This window comes from Heterocephalus glaber, unplaced genomic scaffold (assembly GCF_053883595.1).
Source record: "Heterocephalus glaber isolate CG9 unplaced genomic scaffold, H.glaber_assembly_v1.0 deba00001465, whole genome shotgun sequence".
NCBI classification, from domain to species: domain Eukaryota; kingdom Metazoa; phylum Chordata; class Mammalia; order Rodentia; family Bathyergidae; genus Heterocephalus; species Heterocephalus glaber.
Genome location: NW_028258312.1, coordinates 27,475,094 through 27,491,789, shown reverse-complemented (window position 1 = coordinate 27,491,789; position 16,696 = coordinate 27,475,094).

The following is a 16,696-nucleotide window of genomic DNA, read 5'->3' as shown; positions in this document are numbered from 1 at the left end:
GTTGAAAAAAATAGTTTTCCTTTTGTGATTATTAGATGACGGGTTTTGGGGAAGAGAGAAACACTCATTTATTAAGTACCTTTTTAACTTCCCACTAGATAAGTATAAATTACAAATTTTTGCATGTCTAGAGATCCCAATATGATTCCAGCTATTATTTTAATGTTCTAGAGCTCCTAAAATGTGATGTGTGTTTCAGGTACTCTATTGTAAAATATGAACTTTTCTATACTCTTCTGGCATCCACCTAAGTATCAAAATGATCCTAGTAGAATGTTACATCTGTACCCTGTAGGGCTTCATACAAATTAAGTTGGAGCCTCCAGATTATTTACATTTTGATAAGAAAAAATGCCTTATTGAAAAAAAATCAATACAGCATATTAAAATTCCAGGCACCAAGGCAAGTTACTATGGCAGATATTTTTGAGCAAGATGTTTTGAATCTAGCTGATAAAAGAGAAGTAAACACTGCTTAATTGTGCATAACTAAATATCTGTGAAAAATAGAGATGCTTTAATAAGAATGCTTTAAAAATTAGAACCATTCATAGATTCTTCTATCTGTACACAGTGCTGTCATATTTGGAAGACTGCCTAAATAATGATTTAACCTCAATTTTATGCCTGATCCTTTATACAAAATTCTTTCTTCTGAAATCGCTGGTATTTAGTGCATTTAGCAGAAATTACAACTACTAATTTTTACTACTTGAATCATTTTCATTACAAGTATACTAGAAAATAGTACATTTTTTTCTCAGTCCACCACAGCTTCATTTGTAATAGGTATTGACCTCCTCTTCTTGCTCATTTTTTTCAAGTGGTAACTCTTTCAGAACAGGGGATACAGAACCACACTACTGTGACCCATTAGCTTCTCTTAGGGTATACTGACCAATGATAGCGCAGTCTGACATTTTTCATCTCTGCACACATAACCTTAGACACATTCCCAACCCAAAAGGTTAGAGACCACCAAAAGCCCAACTGAAAGGACCCAGAATGTTAACCCTTCCTCTTAATTTCCTGGTAACGGTAGGCTAATTATTTAACAATGGGGAAAACAGCGCCTTGCTCAAATAGTTGGAGAGGGTTATGAAAATCCTATACCTCTTGCTGCTTTCAAAAAATTTAGCTATTTCCATAGTAGAACAAGGGCTGACAAACTAATTGTAAGTGTTACAATTTAATTTTTTTATTTAAGACTGCACAGGCATTTGTGTTTTGTGACACATATCCTCTGATGTAAAGACATAGCGGTGAGGAATGAAGCAAGGAGAAGTCTACGCTTTGTAGCTCACTAAAGGAAAATTTTAAAGCAGCGTTTTGAATGTGGGTGAAACATTTGCACTACCTTCTGGTACTGCAGTAAACAGATTTAGACAGGAATTTGGCTTCTGAGGAGCAATGGGATAATGAAGCCAGCATTTCCATGCTGCACTGGTAGGCAGGCTAAAACCGTGGGGCTGTTACCCTTCACTGGACTGTGAGCTCTATGAACTCATAATCCATTTGGAGTGAAGAATGGGAAAGATTGAGCATGTCTTTCATTGGTCTTTCAACGACTGGCCAAGAAACTGAACCAGCAAAATCAGCAGCACTGGAATAAAGATTTCATACTACTTATAAAATTCCTAATCTGGACACATGAATAAAACAAATGCAAAGTAGAAAAAGGTAGTAACCAAAAATAAAGAGATATACATTCAAAAAGTAAATGAGAGTCTAAAATTCTAAATATAAGCCAGAAAATACAAATATAAGAATATAATATATAATCATATATATTATAAATACAAGACAGTATTAATATGGAAAATTAAAGTAAATACAAAACAGAAGTAGAAATTCCTAATGTTTAACTATATATAGTCTGCCCAAATATGTATGCACACTTCAAGAAAAGACAAACCTGTATAAATATTTTAATACATTTTTTGAAACATCATGAGATTCATACAAATTACTTTTGGCCTCTACAGTTACAATAGGTGCACAAAGTAGGGGTCATGAGCTTTCAGACATTTCTTATTTTTCTCTCCCTGAAGTGTGTGTATGTTTTTTGGGCCTCCCTGCATAGTGTGACAGTTTGTGTGTTCCAAGGACAATTGAATCATTACCTGTATCACACATGCCCTTCTTCCAGCAAGATTTAAGGTTTATTTTTTTCAGTACCTGAACCTGGGGATGGATTCATGATACCATGAACAATGGATTCTTATTGAAGAGACTTATGCCAAACACCTACACGTTAGTTCTGGGCCATTTCCTGCATCTGACTGTTTGAGGATCTAAGAAGTCAGGCGAATCTCAGGAGAAAGGAAACAGTAGAGAGTGAAAGAGCAAGACATTGAAGGAAAAAGAGAAGTACTACAATTTTTGTTACATTTTGAATAATCTTGAGGAGTGATAAGTAGTGAAATATTTTTGAATTATCTGAAGAACTGTGTTTATCATTTGTATGCATGCACACTTAAACCTACTTATATTGTATTTTCTTAACATAAACATTAAAATATATTTTAATATTGAGAAACTATTTAATAACGAAAAATCATGTATATAATAAAATTCTCTTGTATCTGAAGTTATGTGCCAAATCAAATTATTTTATGCATTCATTTTGTTTCACTTTATTTCTTTATGTTTTGGTACTAGGAATTGAACTGAGGGCCTCACACTTGCCAGTCAGGCACTGTGCCACTGAGCTATGTTCCTTGCTTCACTTTAAAAGAGTAGAAAATATTGGGCCAGGGATTTAGCTCAGTGGTTCCGGAACCTGCCTAGCAAGTCCAAGGTCCCAAGTTCGATCCTTGGTACCAAGAAAAAAAAAGGAGGGGGGTAGAACATATAAACTTTGTGAAGAGGAAATTAACATCATTTAGTTTATTTTGTGAAAATAATATAATCATTGCAATGAAGGCAAGCAACAATAGTCTATCAATGACGCTCAATGGTCAAAATCTTCAGTAAGCCAAATGTAGAAACCTTGTAACATTTTGTCAAGTTTAATTAAAGGACTATATTTATGAATGGAGCATAATTGGTGATTTTTATAGCAAGGATGGTTCATTACATATTTTCTGAAATTGCTTTTATGGAAAATAATCCACTGGCTGAAAAATGAAAATAGTTACCATAAAGAAATACCTCAGTGCAAATAAAATATGACACTTATGTTTATTTGTAGCTATAGAAGCAAATGTGATAAAATACTAAAAGCAATTCTCTTAAAGTGACAAATTCAGATATTTGCAAAGATCATTTTATTCATTTTTCGATATTGTCTGAGGGGAAGTAAGCTATAGGACAAGGCTATAAAATAAATAAGAAATACAATATGAAATAAGGAAGGGCAGGCTATATTTTTTGAATTTATGAAATTGAAAGGACAAAAAAAAACCCCACCAAAAGTAATATAATTTATCGTGTTCCTGGATATATCATCAACCACCAAATGTGAAATAAATATGAAATAAAAAATGAAATAGACAATGTTGAAATAAAAAATTAAGTAGTTTAGATTTAATATACAGTATCCAATAAACTCAAAGGTAACTAGGAATGAAACTTACTTAAGAATGATGGAGCAAAAACATGGATAGTCCTTTTAGAAACAAACAATAAAGAGAACAAAGTTTGTTACAGAAGGCAGCTTAATTAAGGGACAGATGGGAAGAACAAAATTACAATGCAAAGATCTAAGCAAAGATGTATTTGTATGAGTAGTAAGCATTTCAAAATTATTAAATAAGAAGATACAAATGTCAAAGAACAAAACTGAAAATTTGGGGAAGAAAGTTACAGAATCAATATATCAGTTAAAATGCTCCTTGGCATGCAATGAGGGCATAAAAGTTCAAAGCACAGTAGCATATATAGACCAAAATCATAAGTTAAGGATAAATGGAATATAAGGGCTGACATTACCATGCATTTTCAAAGATCAGTAAGATATATCTTGCTGCATAAGGGATAGGGTTATAAATTGCCACAAGTACTCAGAAGATCAATTTGGCAACATGGAATAAGTATGAATGTGTGAATGCTGAAAGCCCATCCAATCTGCTTCTGTGTGTGGATACCCTAGAGCCCAAGGGCACTGCACACGCAGTGATAGGAAGTGAATTTATTTGGCATTTCAGAAGAATTTTTCATAGTCATTTATAATATCTGAAAATCCTCCTGTCAGTTAGAGAAGGAAAGTTCAGCTTTAATCACTGGGGTAAGTTACAGAAAGCAAGAACGTGTGTCAGAATCGCAAGCAATTCCATTCTAGTAGGTAGAGGGAACAAGGTGATAAAGAGTTGGCATGTTTATCTCCATCAAAAAAGAAAATTTGTTTATTTTCTTTTACAAATAAAATACATTAATTTTCTTCTGAATTTGTAGAATAAAAGCAATAACTCTATGAGGGAACAGACTTTATGAAGAGGTTGCAATTGCTGGGTTGATAGAAAATGAAATCAAATATAAAGTAGGGAATTCAAACTCAGTTGCTGCCTTTTTATTCACATACACAGGCTGAAAAGCTGCACATTTTATAGTGAAACAGTAATTAATTAATACATCTTGCCTGGAAAAATTCCCAGTACACCCAATTTATAGTAAGCATTAATTGGTCCCAAGAACATTTCAACTAATGAATGTTCCCTTTAAATGTTCTGTTAGTATCTCTACTTTTTATTTCCACTTTATCCTTGCTCTGGTATAAATCAGCTCATGTTAGCTGAAGAAAACACAGTAGTTGTCATTATTTAGTGACACCTTCTGCTATCTTCCTTGATTGTTTTAGTCAGTTTCCCTGTTACATTTGTGTTTCTCTTTGTGAGACCCTCAGGGCAAAAGTTCACAGAGAGTGAAATAAAGCTCCCTGCTATGATACCAGTTTACCAATTTCCGATCAAGAAGTTCTCTGCAGAAAGAGAAGACCTTGATTCACAAGTGTTTAGTTTCTTTCATTGCTGATTTCCAGATGTTTTAATTACATATCCTAATGCATCTCTTGACAATGAAGCTATTAAAGGGAACAGGAAAGCCATAGACAGCTGGTGTTCCATCAGGCTTCCTAAGTCACATCTCTTGCATTTCCAGGGATCTCCTTTTGTAGCTCTCAGGCCTCACTATGGAGGAAGAAGAAAGGAGGGTCAATAGTGCTCTACATGGGAAACTCCACCGATGGAAGCAAAATAAATTGCACTATTCATTTATTTTAAACATTATAAATAACATTTGATAGGAATATTTTTTTATTCATGAAGTTTATTGGTACATTTTAGGTATACGGTATGATGACATTCATCATTGGGAATTTGTACCTTTACATGATGTATCTTGGTTCTTATTTTATCCCCATTTGCCCGCTCTCCCCTTCCAAGATCATTGCTGACACATAAAGTGAAATTTCTATTTTGTTCTAACATCACACGGGCAGAAATTCATTCCTCAAGGATCCTTGCTGTTCCTGCCATTGCTTTCCATTTGTTATTACTTGTCATTGGGGAACCACATTACATATTTCCTTCAAAATATGTGTATATTGCCCATAAGTTAATGTTTCCTCTCAGTCTTCTAAATTGGAAATTTCTACTAAAATATTGTTCTTATGCATAATTCCCTGTGACCTAATTTAAATATCTCTGTAAAGTTTTGTAAATCAAACTTGTAGATGTCAATTAGTATATGAATCGGCAGGACACCCACAATTTAAAGGAGGAGGGGCTTAAGGTGAGGCATGCTTTTGCCTTTGTAGACCATGGTCATCCGGCCACAAGGCTGACATGGCATGGGGAAGGGTGTGGCAGAGGACAGTTGCTCATCCCACGGTAGCTATGGACACAGAGCGAGAAAGCAGGATCAGCAGCACCATTCATGACAGCTAAATTCTGTATGCAGCCCACCTGTGCACTACAGATGAGTGGATAAAGAAAAGATGGTATTTACCCACAATGAAGCACTCTTTTACTATACAAAAGTCAAGACAAGCTGTCTGTAGAAAGATGGATGGACCTTGCCACCTTTCACAGTATAGGACCATGGCACAGCACAAAGGATGAAAGATTACAGTCAACTCCAAGGTCCAAGAGAGCACAGAGAAGTTCCCTTAACTGAGACCCCACAGTGTGAGAGTCTCATAAAGACTGAAGCCTCTGTGGCTTTTTATTGATAGAACCAAGAAGCAAGGAGAAAGAACAAAGGAAGGAGGATAGTGCAGGTATTCATGTACAGGATAGGGGAAGGACAGGAGGAGATGAGAGTGGTCTGTTCCAGGACAGACCTTAGGTCAGTCTAAGTGATAAATCAGAGCATTCATTCCTTAAGGCAATGTGTTTTGATCCTACTGGGACTTTTGGCCCATTAGGCTATCTTTTAATCTGTATCCAGGAGGTTTAGACCTTGTGGCTCTAAAGGTCCCTAGTCTCTGCATACCCATTTCATATAGGCCTCTGCCAACGTGGGGGTATGGAAGTCTATCCCATATGATTCCTTCATTTCCTGCAATATTTGCCTGGGTATGGTAGAGGTGGATCACATGGCAATTCTAGAATGTAAATGTTCTTTTCCATTTCACTCTGTCAATGTACATCTCCACTGACACTGTGTAAGTGGTTAATTTCTCACACAGTTTTGCAAGTTTATGTTATTTCTTAATAATAGCCATTCTGACTGGGGTGAGATGGAATCACAGTATAGTTTTGATTTGCATTTCCCTGAAGGGTAGAGATGTTGGAAACTTTTGTATGCTTATTGGTGATTTGTAATTCTTTTTTGTAAGTGTCTGTTTAGATCATGCCCATTTTGGATTGGCTTATTTTGTTGTTGTTTTGGGTATATTGTCTTTTATGCTTCCTAGTATCTGTAAAATGGACTATCTTACAAAATATTTTTGTATCTTGATGTTTTATCATTATTTTATATTTATATTTTATATTGCCTCCCTCCTTTCAAGGGATTGTAGATATATAATCTGGTATGAAGATTGTAGCATAAACATTGTTTTTATTGTTCTTGCACTATTATCAATATATTTTATTATATTTTTAAAGTGCAAAGGAAAATCATTGGCTAAGCCCATAGATTTTTCTTCTGCTATGAAATAAAGTTCCTACTCATAAAAATACATTTTACACACGTGAGATTGAAAATATTTCCATTTTAATTGTTTTGGAGTTTTATTACTGAATTTATTTTATTGGATTTTATTTATTTTTCTTAGTACACATTTGTAGTGGATAACAATTACATTCCTCCTGGGAAGTTGGTGCATGGACACAATAGCTCTTAATTTCTTTTTTCTCATCCCCTTTCTCTTCCTCCTTCCTTCTCTCTCCATCTCCTGGTCATTTTCCCCTTTGCAGTAGATCTATCTCCTGGTTTCCTATAATCTATCTTTTATTTTGCTCTTTAGTTATAATTTGAGTTTCTCATATAAAAGAAACCACACCATATTGAAGCTTGTGTGTCTGATTTATTTCACTTAGCATTATAGTCTCAAGGTGCATCTGTTTTCCTACAAATCACTCATGTTTCCTTTTTATGGCTGAGTAGTACTCTGTCGTGTGTAAATGCCACACTGTCTTTGTTCATTCCTCTGTTGAGGGGCATATAGGTTGCTTTCAAGATTTAGTTATGATGAACTGTTTTAGTTTTTTAAAACTTGGAGCTACAAAAAAAACCAAAAAACAAAAACTTGGAGCTACATTAGTGACAACAAATTCTTTAATGTAGGAAAATTTAGTTTTCACAGCAATAAAAATTTTAATTCATTGAAATATATGTAATTAACTTTAGAGTCACTGTTTATGTTTCATCAAAGAAATTTCCAATTAATCTAATTAGATGCCAAACGCTTTTCACAAAAAGCTAAGGAATTAAACAAGTTCAATATTACTTAAATTTACTTGCATTCACAAATATATGTGACATGATTTGTTAATTTTGCATGATGTGTATTCAATTACTTTATGTGATAATTGTGTGAACCATTGCTTTTATCATTTTAGTACTCCAGCAATTGGATAGAATAAGGGAAACAAGGATATCTAGAAATGAAGGTAGTTTTATTGTGGGTATTAATTACACAAAATACATTTCTAAAATGTATTTGAAAGAGCATCATGCAGCACCACATGGAAATGTGAAGAGAAAGTTCCACAGATCACAGGCCATCTCTGACAAACATGTAGAATTAGGATTCAGTGCGCTGTGTGCATCAGCGCTGTGCTGCATGGCAGGGACTCCACTCTGCTTTTCTGCTAACAAGAACAAGTGAAGATGGCTTACTAGTGTGTAAAAAATACCGCACCACATCTCCTGTGGAATATGTCGAGGCAAGGAGATCTCCACTAACCGAGATCTTGCAGTTCCTGGTGGAGTTGCAGTTCCTTCTACTTTGAATGGAACAGTACAGTCTTGGTGCCCTCACAAATTTAGGTGAAGGTGTTCCAAGGGATTCACTCAAACTTCATATCCAATAACTCACTGCCGTGGAAAACAAATCGGGCTGGGCAATCTTGTTTATCCTTGCAAAGACCAAGGAAAACACATTAAGATCACAGAAAATAAAAATTTGGCTTTACTAACAAACTATAAGAGCAAGTCTCACTAATTGCATTTGATGGTTTAATATATGTGATTTATTTTAAATTGCTTGTTGAATTAAATTATAGACCATTTTCTTGCTTCTACCTGAAATGTATCCTGTAAATGAATTACAATTGCAATGTGTTGCCCTAAGGATTTTAGTTTTTAAATGCAATCAATTTTGATATTTTCAAACTACTTAAAACTGAGATTTGCCTTCCTAGTAATTTTAGCAAAGTAATAATTTGACACGAAATGAAAATGTAAAAAATATAAATAATAGTTTCCTTTGTGTTCTTTTCCCCTAATTTAATGATCAATTATATCATAATTAAATGTTTTGGAAGTAAAAGCCATATTTTAATCTTTCACTTTTTCAAATCTATAATTCCTGCTCCTCTGTATAATTTTCATAGACATTTTTAATCATAAATCATTTTTACTTACATAGACATATGTTTGTTTTTTTAGGATATTTATTTATTAGCTACATTTCTGACCATCAGTATATCATCTTTACCATCATCTTTTAGGCTGTTTTACAAAAATTCACTTCACAAAATTTGTCTTTGCTGTCTACCAGTTCTTTTACTCTACTTGGGTGGTCCCTTAAATGTGTCTTTCCAATTTTTATAATTAGAGCTACATTTCTGGAAGTTTTGATTCAAATGGAGTATTTTTTTAATCCATAAGGAAGAATAAAATCATGTCATTCAATGGAAAATAGATGGAATTGGAGATCATCATTGTAAATGAAATAAACCAGCTTAGAAAGTCACATTTCCTCTCACATGTGGAATGTAGATAGAAAGGAAGCGATGGAAACCAGAATGGGAATACTAGGGAAGAGAGGGTGTAGGGGGAGAGGAGAGCAGGTAAGGGCAGGCAGAACAAGGGAAGTAGGGTGAAGTAATCTTCCGCATATATGAAAGCTCCAGGAGGAGGTCCACGATGCTGCACAATTAATATGGGCTAATCAAATATAATAAAATATGAATCAATACTAAAACATACTTAAGATATATTTATTGATAAGTTTGTTAACTTTAATGAGGAATAACATTTACAATTTAATTGTTACTGTGTGTTATATGTTATCATAATGTTCACCTATGAGGTGAAAAGGATAAAATCCTACTCCAAGCTGCAATGTTCATGAGCACTAAAAAATTAATATTTAATGTCAAAATTTCAAAGTATACTCCCAGTGAGTGCTCTTTTTCCAACCATTAGACACTTTCTACTGTGGAAAATTGGGTGTATAAAGAGTATTCTGTGTAGGATTTCTTCATGTTCCAAACATCAAATCTGACTCAGTAGAAACATGAAAATCTCTACCTCAACTGTACTAAATTTAATTTTTCATGTGATACCCTTCTTAGGTATTTTAATTGAAAATAAAACAGAAGTTCTCAAAAGCAACGAATTTTACTTGGATTGTAGTAAATAAGAAGGAAAAGAAGAATGTAATACTATTCAAATGGTAAACACTTCTTTAAAAAGTGTTTCCTAATATTTAAATGTCAGATAACTCAACTTACATATGTATTTGTGTGTATTTATATATTTACCATCTATTATCTCCTTGTCATTTATCTGTCCATCCTTCTGAAATATGAAAGTGGCCATGTCCTTAAATTTACCAGTGCAACTACCATTTTCTCTGTGCTGAGGGAGACTTTTTGATAAATACTTCAAATACAAATGCCTTGCTGTATAGAGTTCGGATCTACTGGCACAGAGGCCTCTCTGTGTGGATTTGGATTATAGAAAATAAATTAAATGGCAGCAATTTCGAGAAAGGAAGAGACAGGAAACAAGGGAGCCAATACACAGAGACATTTAAAGTTTCTGTTGGTTCCTAGGGAAGTCATTGAAGAGGGTGACAGTTGTGAATTCATGTGGGGGAAATAGCACACATAAAAGTGAGATCTGGAGAGTGTAAGTAATGAAAATAAAGCAATTTGAGACATGTGGAAGAAAATGAGGGATTTTGTTTGATCTTTCAATGAAGATTTTTGCCTAGGTCACTTCAGTGTCTATTTTCGGTCAGTCTGGCTCACACCATTCCTCCTGCCCACCTAATAACCTGAAGCATAGAAACTAAGGCAGAAACAGCTCCCTCCCCACTGCCGCCACCAGTGTTCAGCCTGTGATATCCTGAGGGCCACGGTTAGCTATTTGTCTGTTTTAGTAAAAAAAAAAGTTTATTGCAACTCAGCAGTTCCCGTCTGTTTCCTTCTTTCAAGTAACAAGGACGATCTACTCATAAAGCTTAAATATTGACTATCTGACCCATTCCAGAAATAAAATTTCTGATCTTTATCCCACATTAACAAATCATATACCTCATAAGATTTGGGTACAGAATTGGAAAATTCATTAAAATTTTGTTAAACCAAATATTTAAAATTTTTTATTTTAAATGATTTCTATCATTTTAAAGCCAGAGCTTCTGAAAAAGACTCTTCATAACAGATAAATGCTCATCAAAGTTCAGGAAAAACATATTGACTTTTTTAGATAGTACTTTTCTCATTTATTTTATTTTATTTCTTGAGACAGAGTTTCACTCTGTAATCCCCACTGGCCTTTAACTCACCATGTAGTCCAGGCTAGACTTAAACTCACTTTGCATTCCTAGCTGACCTAGAACTCACAGAGCTTAGCCTGCCTCAGCCTCTGCAGTGCTGGGACTACAGGGCCACCACAGCCCGCTGGTTCTATACTTTCAAGGTGATTATTTAAATGAATAGCAGAAATAGATTTCACTTCAGCACATTTATTACAAACAGTTAATTCAGTTTTTTATAAGTGGATTTTTTTGTGGGAAGCTTATATTAGATTCTCATTTCACTTTTTAAGATAAATTTCCCTTGGATGTTTATTGTCATTATCTTCCCTAAAAGCTTCTTTACCTTTTGGTTTTATCATGGCTATTTCCTCCTCTGTAGTTTTTTAGCTATAAAATAAGAGCTTATTTTTAATTTTCTTTCATTGTTTGTATTATTTAATTTATTTTAGCTGTTCTCAATATTAGCTATGTTTGCAGACTTGTATATTCATTTTCAGTTTGTAATTAATTTTTAAATTCTTCTTTAACCATAATGTTAGATAACAATTTGAAATTATTCCCTCTGTAACTAGAACTTTGCTATTTCTTTTCTCTATCATTGAGACTTCATTGGATATTTTGAGGGCAAAACATACAATTTTCTTTCATACACAATTTTCAAGTACTTTTGATTTCTCCTTTCTTATCACTGAATTCCATTATTATAGATTTGGTAATTCTTAGTACCATCGAATTATTGCAAATATGAAATTTTTATATATGTGACTCTGATTTAAATATCACAGTTTTGTTGAAGACAGAAATAAGGTACTTTTCTGTACAATATGATTATCCTTACATCTGTTTTTGTAACCTCAGGATTGTTGTCTTTTGAAATATTTTTCCATGTCTATTCTTTCTGCCCTCCAAATTTACAAGAAGATCCAGGTTCCATGTTCACATTTCACAGAGAAAAATATTCAAGTTAATACCAGAAAAAGGCCAAATGCAGCACCAGAAATTAAATTACATTGATGATGAGGGATCCCTGCATACAATGGGAAGCAGGAAAGGCCTAAGCAGAGCGGGGAAGAATGTCACGATGTACAGGGATGGCTGTAGCTGTTGGACAATGAGCAGTGATCAAGCTCGTCCATGCTTAGGTGTGGCCTTAACTTGAGGTAAAATCAGTCCTCTCTTTGCTGTAACCCATACTGTGACGATAGCCAGGGAGCTCTTCAATTTTAAAAAAGGCATACAAATTTTGCTAGCACATAAAGTAAAAAGAATAAATTTTATATCATTCAATATCTAGCATTTCTCAGGATCACCAGCATTAGTAAAGTTACAAAAATGCACTTATAAGAACTTAATTTTAGTTTTGTCTTGCATGTACCTCCTGGGTAGAAAGATCATGAGGAGCAGAAAGATAGGTGTCTTCCTCAATTCTTATTTTCTTTTTCCTTCCAAAAGATCGCTTCCATTGAATGTTGAAAAATTCATGAAAAGTCCTTAAAATGAAGAAGCAATATTTTCCATGTTGAAGTACAACTTTATGTATATTTCACTGTGCTTGGACTGGATTTAGGCATTGCCTGGCATTGAGTTTTATTGCATGGCTTGGAATGATATTTTCAGTAATTGACAACAAATTTTAATGGAAAGATAAATAATTTCAGTAAATCAACTTTCCACATACTTGGTAGTATAGTAATGTACACAAGAGATGTTAGACATAAAATCAACATAGCAAAGAAATTCTGTCCATCAGCTCTGAATCTGCAAACAGAAGCAAGTGTAATTTATTTTGTTTTCCATTATAAAAAGAATTTTATCCATTGTTAATTATATTCCTGATGGGTTGTTTTTTATTTAGTGAATGTCTTAAAACTTTGACATATTGGTGCATAAGTATAGTATTTTTGGGATGTTCAATTTATTTTAAATTCCATCAAATATCCCCAGTTGTTCTTTTTAAAATTATTATCTTGAATTTTAGTGACACAGTCAACACACATATTAATTTTCCCCCTTTTTTAGTCCTGAGAATCTAGACTAGGTATATATGCAAGGGTAGCTCTGTACCACTGCACTACATCCCCAGCGTTGTACATTCAAAGCGGCTCTTAGAGAGGATTTTCAATGTTTTGAAAACAAATAAATGATGAGTTTTTGAGGTGATTGGTATATCAAGTGACATAATCTGATTATTTCTACATTGTATAGATATATTAATATATTGTACTGGGTCCCATAAAATATACGCGCATTATGTATTAATTACAAATTTTAAAGTTCTCTAAATGGCTAAATAGGAAGTACATTGATACTGTAAAATAACTGCATATGTATGTGTCTCTGTGTGTGTATGTATTGTGCACGTATTTTGGCAAAGAGAAGTCAAAGGGTTGTACCAGTAGAGGATTCACACATTCGGAAAGTCGAATAGAGGAACAGCCAAAGACAGTTTGTAGGTATATGTGATTCATATATCAGGTTCAGCACATCTGTTGCAACCTAGCTCTAATTCTATGTTCTTTTTTGCTATCGTCCTATATCCCTTATAATTTTTCCCTATCCATTATTCAAATCATTGCAAGATAATCTAGAAAACACATTCCCATTTATATCAAGGAGACTATAGAAATAGATATTACATGAAATATCATCTTAATTTAGATTTTTGATGTTGAGTTTGTGGATTATCTATCTCTGCAAACATAAGGAATATTCTTCTTAATACAGCAATTATAAAGCACGTTTAATAAATTCATATTTTGTAAGGATGAAATTTGTCAAAGAGAAATTCAGTAAACGGATAAAATTATCATTATCTCACATATTGCCAGATAAGATCTCTCAGTTTTTCTTTGCTTTAAAAAATTAAACAGAAATGAACAGAGCAGTAAAACTATGAACAATTTCCTTTTGCAACATATAGGTGTAACGTGAGTGTGTGAAGTGCACCACAAACCCGAGTCTCTTTAATATGATCCAGATGGGAAATTAAAGGAGCACACGCCTGTTTGGTAGAAAATGCTTTTACTTTCCAGTGCGATACATTTCTATCATGTCTCAAGATAAATTTATGCTATCATTCAACTGAGAATAACTAGACATATGTACTCACCATGATAGCAGCTTGGGCACGCGAGCTGTCTAACTCTAACCCCGGCAGGCAAGAACGCTGTGTCTCACCTTTGCCTCCTTCTCCTTTCCTGTACACGCCAGTGAAAGAACAATGCTTCATGGAGGATTATTCTCATTGAATATACTATTACTCGCTGAAATACAAGAATTAAATTCTCCCAGGCTACCATCTACACACACACACACACACACACACACACACACACACACATTCACTCACCATTCTGGCTCCAAGGCAGACGTGTCTACTTCTCCATATTACTCCAAAAGAAGCGTTTCCAACCTGTGCACGACAAATTGCCTGCAGCCCTGTATGGTGAGTAATGCAGCCTCCTCAAGATCATAAACTTGCAACATTATAATGTGATTTTTTTTCTGTTTCTCGTGACTTAATTGTGCATTTCTCTGTAGTGGATGGCATAGGCAGTAGTGGAACACTAGTAAGAGAGAGCACAGTGCAGGGCTGAGTCTGCCTCCTGCACCCCACTCACACAATTGGTAGAACTGAAGCCCACATGTATGACTTACAGGTGCTTGTGCAAAATTCTGAGTTAAACACACTGAATACTGATAGCATTTCAACCTGCCTTTGTGCACACGTTTGCCCAGGAAAATGAGTCTTTATTGTCATTAAGCAGATGTATATTTTTTTAATTTAGTTATTAAACATGGCTTGCATTTTTTCATAAAATCAGTTAAAATAAATGAAAAAGGAAGGTTTTTTTACTTATGAACATGAACTCTAGTATATATTTTATTAGCAGCCAAGGCAATTCCTTTTCATTGAATGTGGTCCTGGCAAGCAAAGGATTTGACATGAAGATGTTCTCTAGACTGAACACTACTCTTTTGTGTCAGATTCAAATACTGTATAACTCACCTTTCATTGATTAATGAATAATGCCTCCATTGCATGTGGTCATGGTTTAGACCTAATTTGTACCATAAAAGTCCCAATGTGCAGTGAAGACCTGAGAAGCTGCAGATGTTAGAAATGTAGGATGTCAGCTGAGGAAACCTGCAGGCAGGGAGCAGAGCTAGCCCTACAGATAGGCCATGTGGTTGGGGCTGGGATGCAGCCCCAGTGCTTTGGAGTTTACATTTCACCTTGCCCGCCTTTGGAGCTGGACCTGGAGTTAAATAAATTAATCTTTGCCCTGCTGGTTTTGCTCTTGCTTAGGTCCAATTCCTTTTTATAAGCCTATTTCTCCTTTGGAATGGGAATGTTTATTCTCTTTACTCGGTATTGTTGTATTTGGAATCATTTAATTTTCCCTCTTCTTTTTACATGGGCTCAAACTTAGTTTACCTTGAGTCTCAGAGAAGACTTTGGGCCTGGACTTTCCAACACAGCTGGATCTATTAAGATTTTGATAATTCTTAGAGAAGGGCTAAATTCCATAAAGAAAGTAAACTTCAGGTACATGCAGGAAAATGGACGTACCTTGAGACTATGATGTTAAGTGAAATTAATCAGACAAGCAAGCTTAACTATTACATGATCTCCCTTATTTGAGGAACCCAAAATATAAAAAAGCAAAATAAAAGATGTACATTAGTAAACAAGGATATAGATCTTTTTCAAAAGGGAAGGGGACCAACAGATGGAGGGAGGGGAAGAAACAGAGTTGAAGGGAATGAAGAAAGAATTAAAATATGTTATGTACATGTACCAACCCCCACAATGGATATAATAATTATGTACAGCAAACATGTTCCAGTAAAAACATAAATTAATAGAAAGAAGAAATACAGTAGAGTTTAGATTGTCATGTTTATAGAGTGAAATGATTTTTAGATCTCTCTAAATATTTGGAACAGCCAGACCTACGTACGTATCAAGCGTGGTGTGATGGGTCAGCTGACTCTTCAGTCTGGAACTAGTACTAGTGCTCTTGAACACAACAGTGCATTAAGTATGGCTTTAAACTGTAACATCAAACTGAAGTTTACCATTGTGAGGGTTTTCTCACATTTCTATAAGGAAGAAAGCCCTTCTTTCCTCATAAAATGTCAGAGGTAACATAGCAAATATTATTATTGTACTTTTTCTTTTGAAAATCTGCTTGTCAAATTGACTCAACTCCCATATCCAACTGAGGACAGAGTGAGACTTAGGTCCTAGGAAGAGTCTTCCTTATATATAAGCTCATTATTTCCTAGCCTCAGTTCCTAATTAATCATGTGATGTTTAACAGCAATGTACAGCTATTCCCCTTTATCTTATCTTTGTGTCATTCTAAATATTCAGTTCAGGCACAATGTTTGTCTCCCAGGAGATGTAGAAATTGCACAAACAAGTCTTCTTTTTCTTTGAAAACTTAGACTAGAAGTTCTATTTCATTCTATTTCTTTGTGGATATCACAAATGACCCTTGAGTCGTCCTTCCTATTCTATGAAAAATG